The sequence below is a fragment of the Diprion similis genome, chromosome 11 (assembly GCF_021155765.1).
Source record: "Diprion similis isolate iyDipSimi1 chromosome 11, iyDipSimi1.1, whole genome shotgun sequence".
In the NCBI taxonomy this organism is placed as follows: Eukaryota; Metazoa; Arthropoda; class Insecta; order Hymenoptera; family Diprionidae; genus Diprion; species Diprion similis.
Genome location: NC_060115.1, coordinates 1,102,531 through 1,119,233, shown reverse-complemented (window position 1 = coordinate 1,119,233; position 16,703 = coordinate 1,102,531).

The window sequence follows — 16,703 nt, the reverse complement described above, 5'->3', positions numbered from 1 at the left end:
ATCGCGACAGGTCACCATCGCTTACTTGGCATTTACTAGAACGAGTTGTATTCAACTGTAACTGATATAATAATATACGTTTTAATTTACCAATGACGTTGATTAAGCGGTGGTTTCACCTGAGGTTTGAGCATATTTCAATGATCATTTAATCACATTCACATGATTTTTTGATAAATATAATTTCAAAATCTGGTATAACGTAACTCAATCAAATTACATGTTATATATCTTAAATCGTGGTTAATTTTTTAACACGAAGCAAGTATTGATTAGCCGCACGTTTAGCTCGCTTAGAAAAATGCTGATAAGCGTACAGGATGTTTCTAATTTACTTTACAAAAAGCTGATGTACCCATAGTCCGCCAACAATCACCAAAGTATTACATATACAACAATAAGACTGGCGGGATATGACTTCGATAATCAATCTATTGTTAAACTTCACGCTTTACAATATCGTTTTATAGAAGTTGGCTGGCTATGGGACAACAGTATTTTGCCTCTTACAGGTAACAAATGAAAAAGTAAGTCAGAGTAACCACAGCGCAAATGAGAAAGAATGATGTGTGTTGGAAAGAATGGAGACAATCGTTTAGATCGAATATAGGTAACCGGGTAGGTAGGTGCGATCGTTTCGGGATCCGTCGCGCCATTTATGCATGTGCGTATGAGTCTCTCTTTGCAGCATTTCCGTTGGGTGGTTCCGTTGGGAATCAGGCAAGGGTAGGCAGGTCGCGGTGTACCGCGATGTCACTGACTTTTGTAATCTACAGCGTCAAAGGATCACAGAAATTTTCTTCCTGAAACACATAAAATACTCGGTATAAGAGTTTTCGGTCCATTATAGTAAGCTGTTAAATTTTAACAAGATTCAATTTTTCATGTCTTGTCACTCTGCAATCATTTTTCAGTCGTTATTCAATTCAATTGTTCAATTATCATCAATAATTATTTACATTAATTGATTTCTGTGATCGTCTGAATGGGCGAAATGCATCTTTGGACCATCGGTCGCGTTCTGTGGTACGCCCGATGGGAAGAGATGCTGAGCTCGAAAACTTCGCGTTGAAGAGGACCACCGACCGTCACGCCACACATTAAAGCATGCCTCCCAACCTCCTTCCCGCACTTGAGTCGCATCTCGGAACAACAATCCGCATCGCCATGTGTCGGATTTAATAAGACGCAGATGCGGATTGGATTTCCGCAGAATTTCGCAACAATTTCTAGATATTTAAAGTTTCTCCACAGCTTAATCGAGCGTGCCTCGATAGATATATCTATTTATATATCAAAGTGAAGCGCCCTTCATATGCAAGCCGTCGCGTCGGCTCCTTTTCGGTTCGGTCGGCTCGATTTTGTTACGATCAATATGTTCAAATTTACCGCGTCTTTTGCGCGTTGACTTGATACTTTTCGGTTCTGAGAGAAAGTACGGCACTTGCTAGCCGGCGCTTGATGCGCAAGAATCTCGGGAGTGTACAGTGACAGTAAAAAATCTTGGTGTAAGTATTTATGAAATATATCTTGAGTTTAAGATAAGTATTTCTTTATTCATTGTATTATTTTTTTTATATTTTTTTTATGGGAATTTCGTGTCCAAGCTAATTACTTTTTGTTTGTTTCAACATGTTACTAACTATATTATCATCTGTTTCAGCTAGTCACTGAGTTTTATTGGCTCCACCAAGAAAACAATATTTTATAATTTAAGTTTAAATCTGGTTTTGGTCAGTTTTCTTGTTTCCGGTTACATTGATTTAGTGATATTTCATAATCATCGTGATCAAATTTATTCAGCTGTAAAATTTGTTTATTCATTTTTGATTCTTTTAGTATCGGTGTCGGATACGATTTTTGCAACCTTCCAACTCCTCGTCACGTTGCAAATAGCGGCTAGGTCAGATTTTGAAAAACGGAATTATGTCACCCCAAATTCTGACCAGCTTTGTTTGCCGTGGGACATTGAATGTTTGTGATTGTCGAATTTTGACTACTACAGCGGGTGTACAACTATGTTGTCATTTTGCTATATTTTGCTATGTTCTGCCTTATTCACTGCTTTTGTGAGACAAACTACAGATACCTCGAATACTTCCGTTACCGACGAGATGGCGCCAGCAGTGTCATCCAAATGCGTTGTGTCGTGGCCATGGACCGAAGTGTGATGCTGCGAAAGGGACCCTCTGTTGTGAGCAATGGCATATACAGCCGCGAGAGTCGATCGGAGTAATGCGCATCGATAAACCTCTGGATTTATCTTCGAAGACAGTGTTCGAAGCGACTTTGTTGGTGCGGGATCTATCGATGCGCGTGAACATGAGTCGATCAGAGTTTTCCTGGGATATCGAAAGGAAGAGAGATAACAGTGTTGAAAGTACTGTGATTTAAAAAATCAAGATGACGAAGATAACGTGAAAGAGAAAACAAAACGAAACGAAGAATCGCTTTCTCGCGGATGATAAATAAGTGTCAAAATACGTACGTATAAAGTAATAAAAACAAAGATATACTCTTACTATAAGGGTAAAGTTTTGTGAAAGTTTTCAACTGTGCTCAATGCGTACTTAATATGTCTTAATGTAATTTTTTTATATTTTACATCCAGTACCTTTTATATGTATATTATGAAAAAGTTTCGTGTTGTGATAAACGTGTACAACATGCTGTTATACTGACTCTGCATCTCGTGATACTGCGGTATTTTTTTGGTGGAAAAAACAATGAGTTGATTTAATATTCGGCTCATTTTGTTTTCTCTTCTACAATTCGTGTACTCTCAATCCGCGTGATATATATGTAATGTGAGGGCAGCGAACGACGTGGAAGAAAGAAAAATGTTTCTCTTTCTTCCAGCACCCTGATATATAAAACATGAAGGTGAGATTCTCATTATTTTCACATTCTCCTCAATATCTTCACCTAATTGTTTATTATCAATTTATGTCTGTGTACAGCAAACGCGTGTCGATTTGATGCACGGCATCACATTTATTTTAAAATTATTATAACTCGCAGATAAAGTAATTCGTGAAATAGATTTCAACTATTATTATTCCGTCAATCATCCATATTTCGAATTTTTCAAATCAAGCTCAAATATCAGCAGCAGAGTAGGTTCAAATATTTCATCAGCATCACTATGCAATCCATAAGAATGTCGAGACGATGTTGATTCTCGTTTCCACGCAGTACACATACACGTATCTGTCTCCTCCAAACCGTCGCTTCCTCGTTCCTGAATCTCGCTTATTTTTTCCCTCTGTTACGTGATATATCACCGAAAACGTATCGGGTTTTCGATCTTCGCAACTCGACACCTCCGACTAGGCGCGACGGATCATCCACGCACGAAAGCTCGTATAAAAGAGAAGTTCCAAAGGCGACACGCGTCCCGCGATTTATCGCCAAATTTTGATAAGAATGTATGATTGAAATAATTCCTGCATGATATTTGAGCGTTCTTCCAGACAGAGAGTCGGTAAAATTTTATATATAATGTTATATTATATTATAGTTTTGAAAAAAAAATTTTTATTGCTCAGGTTCTGTCCTCCGATACATGTTTTATATACACGGATTTGCTTATGGATTGATGACAAGTCATGACCGCGCTTTTAACCTGAACACAACGACTCACCATTCCAGACGAACAATTACTTTATATCCTCAGATAGTATGATAGTTTATCACAAAAGGCATCACTTGTACGCTCACGATCAGAGAATACAGGGGTGGAGGGAGGAACGTGGTTTGCACCACAATAAGCGAGGACCAAGCAAGGCTCGCCCGGCGTAACGCGGAGCAAAGTGAGGGAAAGCAAAGCAAAGCAAAGCGAAGCAAAGCAAAGTGAAGCCTGAAGCTATCCCGGTTTCGACCTGACCGTCAGAAAATTATGTTTTAAGTGCCTGAATCAACAGGGAAGACCAAACCAGAGACCGAAAAACAGCTTGCTCGCCCTTCTCCAGGTTCCCGGTGTTAATTTATCTCACATTTCGAATTCCTCTCCTCGACGAAGGATGAAAAAGGATTTAAAAAAAAATGATGAACCAGTCGAGCATGTGCATCGCGGCGATAAAAATTCAAATTCGGAATATACTTATTTATCTTATTATATGTACACGGCGAGCGATCGAGGAGCTGCAAAAAGTAAATGACATACACGATAAACGCGGCGCTCGCGCAAGATTGTTGCAATCTTGCCAACTTTAAGAGACAGATTAATTGTAGGCTTCAGTTACTTTAGTCGTCGAGCGTCCGTCTTAAGGACGTAACACGCGAAAGAGGATCCGCGCCATGCATTGCGGGATAGATCGGGACAGTACCAGTGGGCCCAAGTCAAGAGCTCCGGGAGCTGTGGGCACGCCCGATCTCAGTTCTCTCCTCTCCTCTCCTCTCCCTACCTCTCTCTCCCTCATTCTCTCTTTCTCTCGCGGACACGCCGAGGGGACAGGTACATATAAAATATAGGTTTCGTTTTGGGCAGCCCTTGGAATGCGGTGGCCGCAGGGCGGACGGCTCTGTACGGCTCTGTACATACATACAAGGCTCCTCCTCCTCCTCCTCCTCCCCATCCTCGTCATCCTCCTCCTCCTCCTCCTCCTCATCCTCCTCCTCATCCTCGAGAGTAGTCGCGACGCGACGCGGTCCCCCTCGTGTTTAGGTTCCTCGTAGCCTCATACGAACGCCGTCTGCGTGTGTGGGGCACCCTCCCCCCGACCCCTCTGGCAAGCCGTCCGTGTCTCGTGTCCCGTGTCCCGTGTCTCGCGCCGCTCGTGGACCGGCGATAACTAAGAGACACGCGCGCGCGCGCTCTCGGGATCAACGATTCGGCACCGATCGAAATGCCCGCGGTCCTTCGGCAGGATCGTTTCTCGCGTCTACAGTCCTCAAGTTCGGCAGGACCGCTTGACACACGAACTCCAATATTATCCTCGGATAATGCAACTCACTGCCTTGCTCGTTTTTCGTCCTTTTTCTTTTTTTTTTTTTTGGAGAGAGTTTTATACGTCCAAGTCGCGCCCTTGTTTCGAGACGTTTTTTCTATCACGTTCACTTAGCCCGATCATATTATACGGCGGTTGTAACGATGATGATGACGATAATGATGATCCAGGGGTTATTCACTTTTGGATTAGATTAGTGACAGGATTTCAAAGATTTCACGTGATTCCCAATAACTTCACGCAATTTTTTGCGATCTCAACCGGTTTCTGAGGATTTCGATCTCGAAGATACCCACTGATTTCGAGCAACTTTCACCGTGATTTCAAATTATTTCAACCGATTTTTGGTTGAATTTTGAATGATTTGTGCTTTTGTCTTAGCTGCCGATTTTTAGTAATTTCAAATGATTTTCAAACGATTTCTTGGGAATCGATTTCAAAAATAGTCAAGACCTTCGAGATAGTATTGTTCACAAATTCTGTCTTCTTCATTTCGTTATCCTCCTTAATTTACGTTTCTTTCCTGCAGTACATTGTTCAACCGATTTATCAATTTCCGCTATCTCGTCTGAGACAATAATTATTATTCTAGCGAACTACTCTGAACGAAGTTGAACCGAATTCATCTGAATACCCTGAATTACACGTGCATGGAGGAGTCGAGCGATTAAACCTTATATTACACGACACTATAATGCAGGTGTAGATGAATCCTGGCAAATGCGTTTAACTTGCAGCATACAAAGGAACGCTGAGAGGTTGGATGAAAACGAAAAGAAAAAAAAGAGGTGTGCTTTCTTTGGAAAAGGGGAATGCATTATATAATATAGAACCGGGGAATAATAGGAATAAATGAATACGAAAGAGTATTATACGTATGCCGTACGGGCAAAAAGGTGGCATGGTGAAAATAAAATACAACAGAATCAATACGCCTCAATAATAATGATGATAGTTAAAAAAGTAAAATGAGCAGGGATTTATACAGACAGATACGCGTGTACAAAAATTAAGGAATTACGGACTGCGGAGGTTCGTTAATCGCGTAATTCTGGTCGCAATCAGTTTTAAGTGCCGGTTAACTTCGTTTTCTTTTCTCACCGCACGCAGCAGCCAGCGTTATACGTATTCATATATACGTATATATACATACATTGCATACATACCTACGTATGTATTATTACACATTTAGCGTGTCGGATGCAGACCGCGACCAGTCTGCAGGGTATTTAAATTCTCTTGCACGCAGGCTTAATTCGTGACATCTGATCCATCCATTAGATCGTGCATACCGTAAACTGCATCAATCATGCAGTCGCCAAATGCATGACGATCTATATGCCGAACAAATTCCGTTGTCGTTTTATTTTTCCCAAATTCTTCAAGGATCTATACCACGTAGATCGTGAATTCTCCGCATCGGCATTCGTTATTTATGTTTCTGTCACCGATGAATATTTCTACATGTCCGTAATATTAATAATACAAAATTCTTATTAACGTAATCGCTGGCAACATTATAAACGTCGATTTAAGCTCAACGCTATAAATCACTTTGCTCAATTGGTCGGATGTTTTCGACGACGCCGATTATGCATGATGGAATCACTGCTTTCCGTTATACCTTACAGCCGGCTCCGCAGGTCAATTAACCTAACGAATATTATATGCACAAATGAAGGATCATGCAACAGACGTTAATCATCGAGCAAATTTTGCGGTATCTTTGTTTAAGCTTCACTAATCCATTCGCGTAACCTGAATTCCACTCCAACTTTTTTTTGGGGGGCGGGGGGGGGGGGGGGGGGGGGGGGGGTCGAATTACGAAACCTTGGTAACTGTGAAAAATAAAAAATCACACCAGCTGGAAATCGGATCTTCTTGTAACGCTGATCGGTTCCGGATGAAGCAGACGCGTGCCAGACGAGACATTTCGGATACATCGGATATATATGTATATATATATATCGAACGAGTCCTCCAGCGTTGAGAGAAAAATGAAGAAAGTCACGGGAGACGTCGTACGTAGGTGAAATTACGCCGAAGGGGTCAGACGACGAGGCGACGAAGGGCGAGCCAGCAAGGGTGACGAATCGGTCGAATCCGAACGGTGTTTGGGGGGGCAACGCCCTGGCGTTTCCGCGGGGTCAGGCACCTTGGTGCCTCCGGGGCATCTCCGTCGGGGTATCGTCGAGATAGGGCGAAATTTGTTACCGAGAAACTGTGCGGCGGGCGAGCTTGCAGCTTCTGGTGCCACGGAGCGGGCCGGCTCTTTACACGCTCTCTTGTATACGCGATCTTGTAAGCTTTTAAGTAACGCTGTGTGCAGCTATACGGATCGATCGATGCGATCGGTATCGCAACGCGACGCGCTTCGGTTGCAACGCGTTGCGAAGAAGCGGAAGAAAAATAAAAAGAAAACTGTTGAGGAGGAGGAGAAAGAAGAAGAAGAAGAAGAAGAAGAAGAAGCTGCGGTCCGCCCCTTTATTTACCCTCCCTTTATACCGCGGGAGCAGGTTCGTTATTTGGTAACCAAATATAGCAAAAAAAATTTCGGTAATTACCAAAACCGATCGCCGTGATCTGAACCGCAAGAGCTTCTTAGAGGAAGCTGCTTCGAGAGATTAGCTGCGTTGTACATTCGCATTATATACCGATCGCCGTACCGATTTCGAGGTTTATTCGATCTCTGGTGGACATTGAGTTCAGGGAAATTGGAAATATCATCGAGAGGGATCTTGTAACAACAATCAATTTGAAGAATAGTGTATATAAATTTTTTATTTATATCTGGTATACGTTTAATCATTAAGATCCTGCAATTATTCTTATCGTAAGGTTATATTCAAGGGATTAGAGAACCGATCGAATAAATTGAACAAAGAATAACATCGCAGAAAATTTTGTAATGAAAAATTAAATCTGCTCATTAATTCAAGGTTTGAGCATAAATTATCCACGATCGTAGCAGTTTATCACTTTCGAGGGACGTTACACTCGCCAAACGCGCGCGATATTCTTGTCTGATGAAAAAATTTTTTGCAAACTTATCTACGTATATATATTTATATATTCACAAATTTCAAGATTATACTTGACTTTAGTCGCGCGGCTTTATAGCAAGTTTCGGTTTTCAAACCGCAAATTCATTCCCCAGACAAGATAAGAGTGATAATTGTACACATTTCACGCAAAATTCACATTTCATCTTCGTTCTCATGCAAATAATACCTAAAATATATTTGTCAAGGAAAGATTTGTGTATTATTTTTAAAAAAAGATGACAGTTCAGTTTTCCATTCCACGAATAACCGAAGCTCTCGAACACGAGTATCGTAAAATCCTTTTTTTTTATTGAGTATTTAAAAAGGCTTCCGGACGCCTCGAATCGCGGCTGCACGACGTCCGCACGATTTTCAAAGTGATTTGTTGCAGAGATATCGAAGAGATCGAGGCGCAGCCATATAGGTATAGGTATATAATCGCGGCGTAGTATCTCCCACGTCCGATCACTCCCTGACCTTTGACACAAGGAAAAGCTGAATCTCCCTGGTACTTGCAGCACGTAATATACGATCTTAGAATTTAAACTTTGAGCCAACAATGGCGGTACGTTTTACATACTCTCTCGGTGGACAGCCACGCTATATATTGCGGCAACTGAATTGCTGCAAGACGAATTACCAAATTGATCTTTAAGTCTCGCTTAAGTGTACAGCAGGTTGCAATTCATCCGGAGGCTCACGTGATGTTATAACCGTACCGACATTTAAATTAATTATATCGGTGAGAAAATATGCAATTTTTTTGTCAGGATGCAGGATATATGCGATCGTGCATGGTCACAAGTCCGCGAAATTTATTACTCTACCCTTCTTTTTTCTTCTCTGTTCAACTTACAAAGTTGAGCAGCTCGTGAGTTTTTATTAATACCTACTCGCAAATCGACTTTGCTCCGCTGCAAATCGCGCGTATATAACTTGAGTTTCGAGCCTGCGAAAAAAAACTCGTTCGATAATTTTAGACGACGTGATTACTTTTATGCAAATTCACGACCAACTAGTTATTACATACGTGTATATATGTATATGTACATATATAGATATTAGGGTGGGCCTAAAAAAAGAATTTTTTGTTTTTCGTTACCATGGAAATATCGTTCAAGATGATGAAAAACAAATTCCGTGAAAGTTTGAGATCTTAATATTAATATTACGAGCTTAAACTTTCACAGAATTTCTTTTTCATCATCTTGAATGATATTTTCATAGTGAAAAAAAAAAATTTCCATTTATTAGCCCACCCTACTATGTATATATATACCTATATTGTATAGATATATCGCAACACCCTTTTCGATCAATTTAAATATATAGTAAAACCTTTGGTATCCTTTGTTTCTTAGGTTCATTTTCATTATTCGTTTTTCCTTTTCCATTTTCTTCCCTATAACATGAGCGAGAAAATTTTTCGCGATACAACTCAAGGGAGAGTAGACGCGTGTATTAAAAGAGAGAAAAAAAGAAAGAAAGGAAACAGCAGTAGCGGCTTATTCATGCCTTACGCGGATCGTGAGATGGGAATTTATTAAGTCCTAATTATTAGAACAGCAATTCCCGCCCCCGATCTCAACAGGTGTATTTATTTTTTCACTCATTGTCGGTACCGCACGCACTTTATCCATGTACATATACCGTATATGTGTAAGTGACCACGGGATGAATACGCGTGAATATAACAAAGAACACACCGGTGATGCTGTTGCTGCTGAAGTCAGGTTTCGCCCTCGTAGGATATAGAAACTAAATGCGTTGTTGCCTACTTCACACGATAACGAATGAAATACCATCGTATCTAATTGCGGTAGCAATTAACCGCCTGACTCCGTTAATGACCTTCGACTATCTCCTGCATATAATAATGTAATCCGGCAAGAGAAGAAAAAGAAAAAAAAGAAGAAGAAGAAGAAGAAGAAGAAGAAATCGTCGCTCCATTAACGATAACACTTTCTTCTTTCTTCGCCCGGTGCTTCTGCACGTTTACGTATACACGCGATGTCTCGCCGCAATGATATTATTATATTTATACACATGTTTTATATATATATATATATATATATTTATATTCACTTATACCATGCAGTTATGGCGATCATGAGGAAATTTTTATGCCTCTTGGTCTCTTTCTTTTATTTCTTCTCTCGTCACCCCGAAGGAGAGACGTACATCGATTACTCCTATGGTACGACTGATACCTTTCGAGAGGAAATAAATGATCTCGTTAAACGTAACACCGTCGGACAGACAGATGGAGAGAGAGAGAGAGAGAGAGAGAGTCACTTTGGGAATTCTTGTCCCTCTGAACTAGTAGCTGCGTTGAGCCATGGCATAAGTTGAATTAAGGAGCGGAGGATGCGGGCGACGCGTGAAAAGAAAAACGATGAACGAAAAGGAACATGCGCGTAACTGTTGTACACATCAACCGTTCTTGGGCAATCGAGCGATTGACAGTCCGAAAGGAAGAGATAAAGAGTATATAAATAACTGGTCCTGAACCTTCACCGCGAACTAGTATTTAAACGTGCGTAAAAACTAATCGAAGACAAATAATAATCATCCTCTACGCAGTATTATGTGTACATATTGCTGTTTTCATTTATGTACAATATTTTTCCGACGCATTTTCCTTATTAGGATCCGTGAGCGATGAAGATGCATGTGTGATATTATTCGTCCTCCATGTGTCTGCGATATCTGCACGGCTGCACGACAAATTACCGTAGATTACAAACGACGACTGTTGACTGCTGCAGCAGTTACAAACGCAAATGCATTCAGGACGAGGATAAGGGCGAGAAGAAGAAGGATCTTCGGTATACTGTAAATCACTTGCAATCTATTGCATTGAGCTATTTATAAACGGGGAACGCTTGATCTCACTCTGGTATCGCTTCATTTTTTATACACACTACTGCTGCTGCAGCAACGTTCTTATATATGCGTGCGTCTGCGTGCGTGTAGTTTCTGCAATTTGCAATAAAAAGCTAATTAAATTACCCAGTTTGTATAAAAAATAAAATTGATTTACGTCTTGTGTAGTCGGGAGAACAGACGGTCATCGTGCGATCATCGGGGTTCTATATAAGGATCAATTGGTCGTAGGTACCGTTTGAATCAAAAGTTTGTGGGAGAGAAAATACCGTTTAAAAATACCACGGGGAGTGCAATTGTTCGCGCAAATTGTGCCGATGCATAATTTCCATTGCATACTGCAATTGAGATAACACATTGCCAGAAATTTTTCGAACAGATCTTTATTATCTCTCGATTCAATGAACGATCGTGTCATGCGGTAAAACAGCTTGTCTGTACACAACAATACAACATCCTATATAAGTAATAAAGCAATGCCGATTCTCGACACAGATTCCTATACCGACACAGTTACCGACCCTTAGCCAAGACGCAAACCTAACATCTGACCATCTAGAAAAAGGTTTGCGTGTTCGCTAAGTGTCGGTAACCGTGTCGATATAGGAATCTGTGTGTAGAATCGGCATTGCTTTACTATTTCTACGATTCATAAAAGTCCATCATCCCCGTCTCTATAGCTCTGCTAACCGACTGTCGAACTCCGTTGAATTGCAGATTCCTGGACTCCAAATCCCGGGATTCGATCGGCTCCTCCAGTTGGTCGTGAAGTAGCTGCCCCAGGTAGTGAATTTGGAAATATCAGCCGGAATGGAGCTGGCCGGGCAGCAGCCGTTGTTCCTCGGGCCAAGCGGCGTCGTGGCCGCCGGCCCCGGGCCCGGAGGAGTCGTCGTCGCGCCCCAGCAGAGCTCGCCGATGATCCAGGGCGCCGGACACGGAGGCAGCGTTATCGGCGTTCCCACCGAGCACTACGGAGCTCCGCTGGGCCTTGCCGCCTGCATATCGGACTCCGGACACGAAATACTCCGGCCGAAGCCCCGACGGTACGTGCAACACGCGTCGCTCGTGTCGTCGCCCGCACGTTTATCTTCTTTTTTCCTTCATTTGTTTTATCAGGATGATGCTTGGTTTTTTCCTTTTTATTTTCTTTGTTTTTGTTTTTATTTTTTATCTCCTTCCTTTTTTCATACGGTTTTTTACTTCTGCTTTCAAGAGTAAGAGCGAAGCGGCGTATCGCCCTTCCACCACACACGCGTCCGACGACGCTCTTTATCTTGTTTTCTCCTCCTCGCTCGTTCCTCGACCTTCTCGCCTCTCCGTCCAGACGACGCAGCTGCGGAACCTGCAATGCCTTCGGAAGGCGAGACCGAGTTCCTGATCTGGTGACCCAAATGCCACGTAATACGCGAGCACGGCACGCTTCGTCCTCCGCGCCTCTTCGTAAAAATGTTCAACCTGTATAGGTATATCTGCGGGAAAACAGTTTGAGTAATTTCGAATCTTCGGAATCGTTCGAATCAGTCTAGATTAAAAATGCGTTAGAAAAAATTTTTCTTTTTAAATCAATACAATTTTCATGTATTGTTTATGGAGCAGAGACACTGAATAATCGGGTGCGTATTTACCATTCTTAAACTTTATCGTCGTGAGCGAAATCTCATTTAGCGTCGTTACTTTTATCCTCTCAATTTTCCCAGTGCAAAAAATAAAAAAATAAAAATAGAAAAAACCGCGCACCTGTTATTACGTACAGAATCGAAGAAGTAAATTTTTTTTTTAACCCCTCAAACTCACAGCCAGCCAGAACTTGTTCGAATTCTATTTGGAAAGCGCGCAATTAAGACGAAGCTAAGCTGTGATAATAATTACAAGTTCCTTGGCCGAAGGAACTATCATTATATCTAATAGCTAGTCTCTTACCGCGCGTTTCGCGGATAAACTGGATCACTATAATCCTCCAATTTTCTCCAAGTATACGAAATTCGGGGGGAACCGAAACCTCCGGCAACCTCAAGTGGCCCCGCAATGGAGGCGGTCAAAAGCGGTATCAATAGGACGATACATCAGAGGCGTATAACGGTAGCCCCAGTTAAGAACGAGCGTAATTGCTCGAACGTCGGTCGGTAGGTACCTACGGCTCTACCCCGATGCCCGGGTACTGTTATAACGCTTGATTGAAACCCGCCAGAATTTTCTACCCGGCTGCTGGAAGGTGTTCTTCTTCTTCTTCTTCTTCTTCTTCTTCTTCTTCTTCCGATACTCGCTCCGCGGCGTGTCTTGGGCATTCGAAAGAGATTCGAAAAATATAGCCGTACAGCCCGCGACTAACGAGCATCGAATGCCTGCCTCAGAGATTCGCGAATAAAATCGCGGAATATATTTACAGTTCCACTTTCGACCGACCGGAGAATCGAGGCACAAATGGGTCGACCACTTTTCAACTTGCGGATTGAAAATCTTCAGCTCGCATTTCAGGATCGGTTCATGGATTTTGTTTATTTTTTTCTAATTATAAGTTTCTCCTTTTTGCTTACCCCGAATGCGAACGTTTTTTTTTTTTTTTTTTTTTTTTTTCTTTGCATCATGTTTTAACTTTGGATATTGAAGAAAGAATATATTATGTAGACGTGAGTCTAAAAATGAAAATTTTGTGATATTCCTTGATTAAAATTGAACAGCATTTATCTTTTTACAAAAAATTTAAACACGTTTCCAGTTGCTCACTCTGGCTGCTGGCTTCAGTTTCAAATACACGGGCACAGTGAGTTAAATTTTGAACTATTATCGCAAAAGCGAGAATGAGAGAAGAGAAATTTTATTAGAACCGGGTGAATGCGAATTACCATAGCAAATTGCAGAGTTGAAACTATTATCCGCAATTGTAAACAGTTCTCATTCGCAAAATCTATTACATGTATGTGGAGACATGTATATATCTATACAGACGGGTAGGTTATGGCTTTAGGAACATCAATCAATGCAGTCAGTCGGAAAAGTGCATACACCTGCAGTTCTAAGTGCAGAACGAAGTGCATGTGTGTAAAATATTTGCAATACCGTAGGGATCAGCACGCGGTGAAAGTGGACGTACACGTACATTTCAACCTGATGTAAATAATATCTCGTGTATGTATACAAGGTGGTCGTATTCGTACCGTTGCACGTTAAAGTTGCGTAACGATATTTGCGGTAAATTAGTCTTTCAGTTGCGTCGCGTTACGTTACAGGTACGATTATATGAAATATGAAAATCAAAGTCCTCCAGGACATTATACTTAGGTATTATAGCCATGCACGTGAAGATTATACGTATACCTATACCTACTCGTATGTATGTACTTGACGCGCAACAAAGCTTGACTAATCGCTCATAATTTTATATTCCCTCAAGTTTTACGGGGTAATTATTTTGCAATCGAAGATTTTTTTCTTCCATACTTCTACCTGAATCATATATATCCCATTCCAACTACATATATGTATACCGACAATAAATTCTTCCTTCTTTTTAAACAGTCAGCCTTAACAAGTACTTGGATTATTTCGAATATTCTGTTTGGACGAATTTTTCTCGCAGATATAATCAGCAACGACGTATGACGTACATTACAATTGTGCTCGCAGGCAGGATAGCTTAGTTATAGCTCTGCGAGAGGATCGCCGAGGAGATGACATTTGCCAAGGAATTTCCAGAGGCGATGCAGCGTCCTTGAATTCACTTATACACACTTGCAACGCATCCCGCACGCTTATATCTATATACCTGGCTAGCCGATGCACGCGTGCGGATGCATATCCCATGGTTTGTGGCTTCGCCGCATCATTCTATGCCACGTATAGATACAGATGAATACCACGTGTAGCTAATGGCGGAACGTAAGGAGAAGCGACGAAGCTCCAGGCTTCTATGCAATGTAGCCGTTTCACCATACGTGCACGCCTTCGGACGCACATGCATAACGTACTTGGCCGTAATTTTCAATTTCTCATTATACCCCATGTAATAATAATTTTCACTCACCGGCCGAGCGTAGCTGTGTGTTTTTCTTTCTTTATCTCCGTTTTTTTTTCTTTTTATTCTTCTTTCTTTCTTTCAATACACCAGCCTTCATTTTATCCCTTAGTATGTATAATACTATTTCTATATCTTGCCGTGTAATTTAAAATTTCAAATATAGAAGAATGAGGAAGCGACGGTGGTTGAGAAGAGTTGACGATGATGCGGGGGGAGGCCAGAAAGGAGAAGGAGAAAACGAAGGAGCCGCAGAACGCGCGCTGGCTAATGGCCGTAATTAGGGTCTTCAACTTTGCCCGACTGATCTCTCATGCAGTCAGCGATGCCTGCGGCTCGGTAGCTCATATAGTCTTAATCCCACTGCAGCCTGTGCAGAGCCTCTCGACTTGGAATATATTACACGAAGTTTCGCAGAGGTCGAGATTATGTGTCGAAGAAATATTAGCAACACATTCTTATTATCTGGCAAAGATATACGAAGGAAATATACGTATATCGTAAATTAATTAACATTATTATAAATCATATTGCAATATTGTAATGAATATTGCTTGGGGTTAATTAGGTGCGCCCGATACGAAGTGGGGCATCGTTTCCACATTGATCTACAGCGCGTGTTTAAGATGGATCTTTCAATCAAATAACCCAACGCGCAAGGATGAATAACATGTTGTGAAGAGGTGCTGCCTTGTCGCGTGTCAGGTTGTAAAGATATTGGAAGAAGGAAGAGAATTTCGTTGGTCGTCGAGACCCTCGCGCGTAAAATCGTTTACGTGTATAAAAATAGGCGTTAAAATTTAGACACACACACACACACACAATGGTAAGCCGAGGAATCCTCGATCAACCCGCGTACGTACGTGCTTCGGTGTCTCCCGAAGTTTAATTGCTAGATAAATCAACGCCGTGTTAACGAAGACACCTTGCAGTCGGTGCATGCCTATATCTATACCTATGCGAACGCGGTCTAGGCTTGGACACTGAAAGGAAATTCTACGGGTACCTACACGGATAACCTATGGGAGTGAGTTATTAAGGGGAGAAATTACCGTGGAACTAACCTTGTCGCATCGCCGGACGATGATCCATTATAGATCTCGACGGGAAGTGGTTTACATCATCAAGTTTACGGGGTCGTCGGTTCTTCACCCAACACTATATGTATATGTATATGTATAGTGTACCACTTCAACGTGATCGAGTATCTTGAAACTCGGTTGATTCGATCTCTTGACTTTCGTTTTATTATAGATCGTACAAATTTAAACCGAATGAGGCGAATTTCATTTTGATGGCTTCAAATTGGCCTGATATGACTCGTACGAAAATCGTTCTGCGGTGCCTGCTGCCTTTTTTGCAGAACATTTTCGGAACGGAAACAACGATCATCCGCGTAACTTTGTAGCTGAGCCAAATTAGGATGGAATAGAAACTTGGACGCATACACTAAAATATATATGTATATATATGTATATTAGTGTGGCGCAAAAAAACCGACTGTCTTATTTTTTTTTGAGTCTCGTGTGACAAAATCTTAGTTTTTGATGTTTCAAGAACCCACTCCAAAGGACAGTTAAAAAAAAAATTTTCTAGAGGTCGCTCCACATTTTTTAAATCGTCAGAAATCGTCAAAAATCGATTTTTTTTTTTTTATTTCTTTTTCTCTCGTTACGGTATAATTTTATAGACAAAAGAAAAATAAGTTTTCCGAAAGTTTAAGTTCAAAATTTGAATTTTGAAAGGTTGCTCATAATTTTTTTTCAATTTTTTTTGGTGCATTTCTTTAGATCTTTTCGAGCGACATTTTAA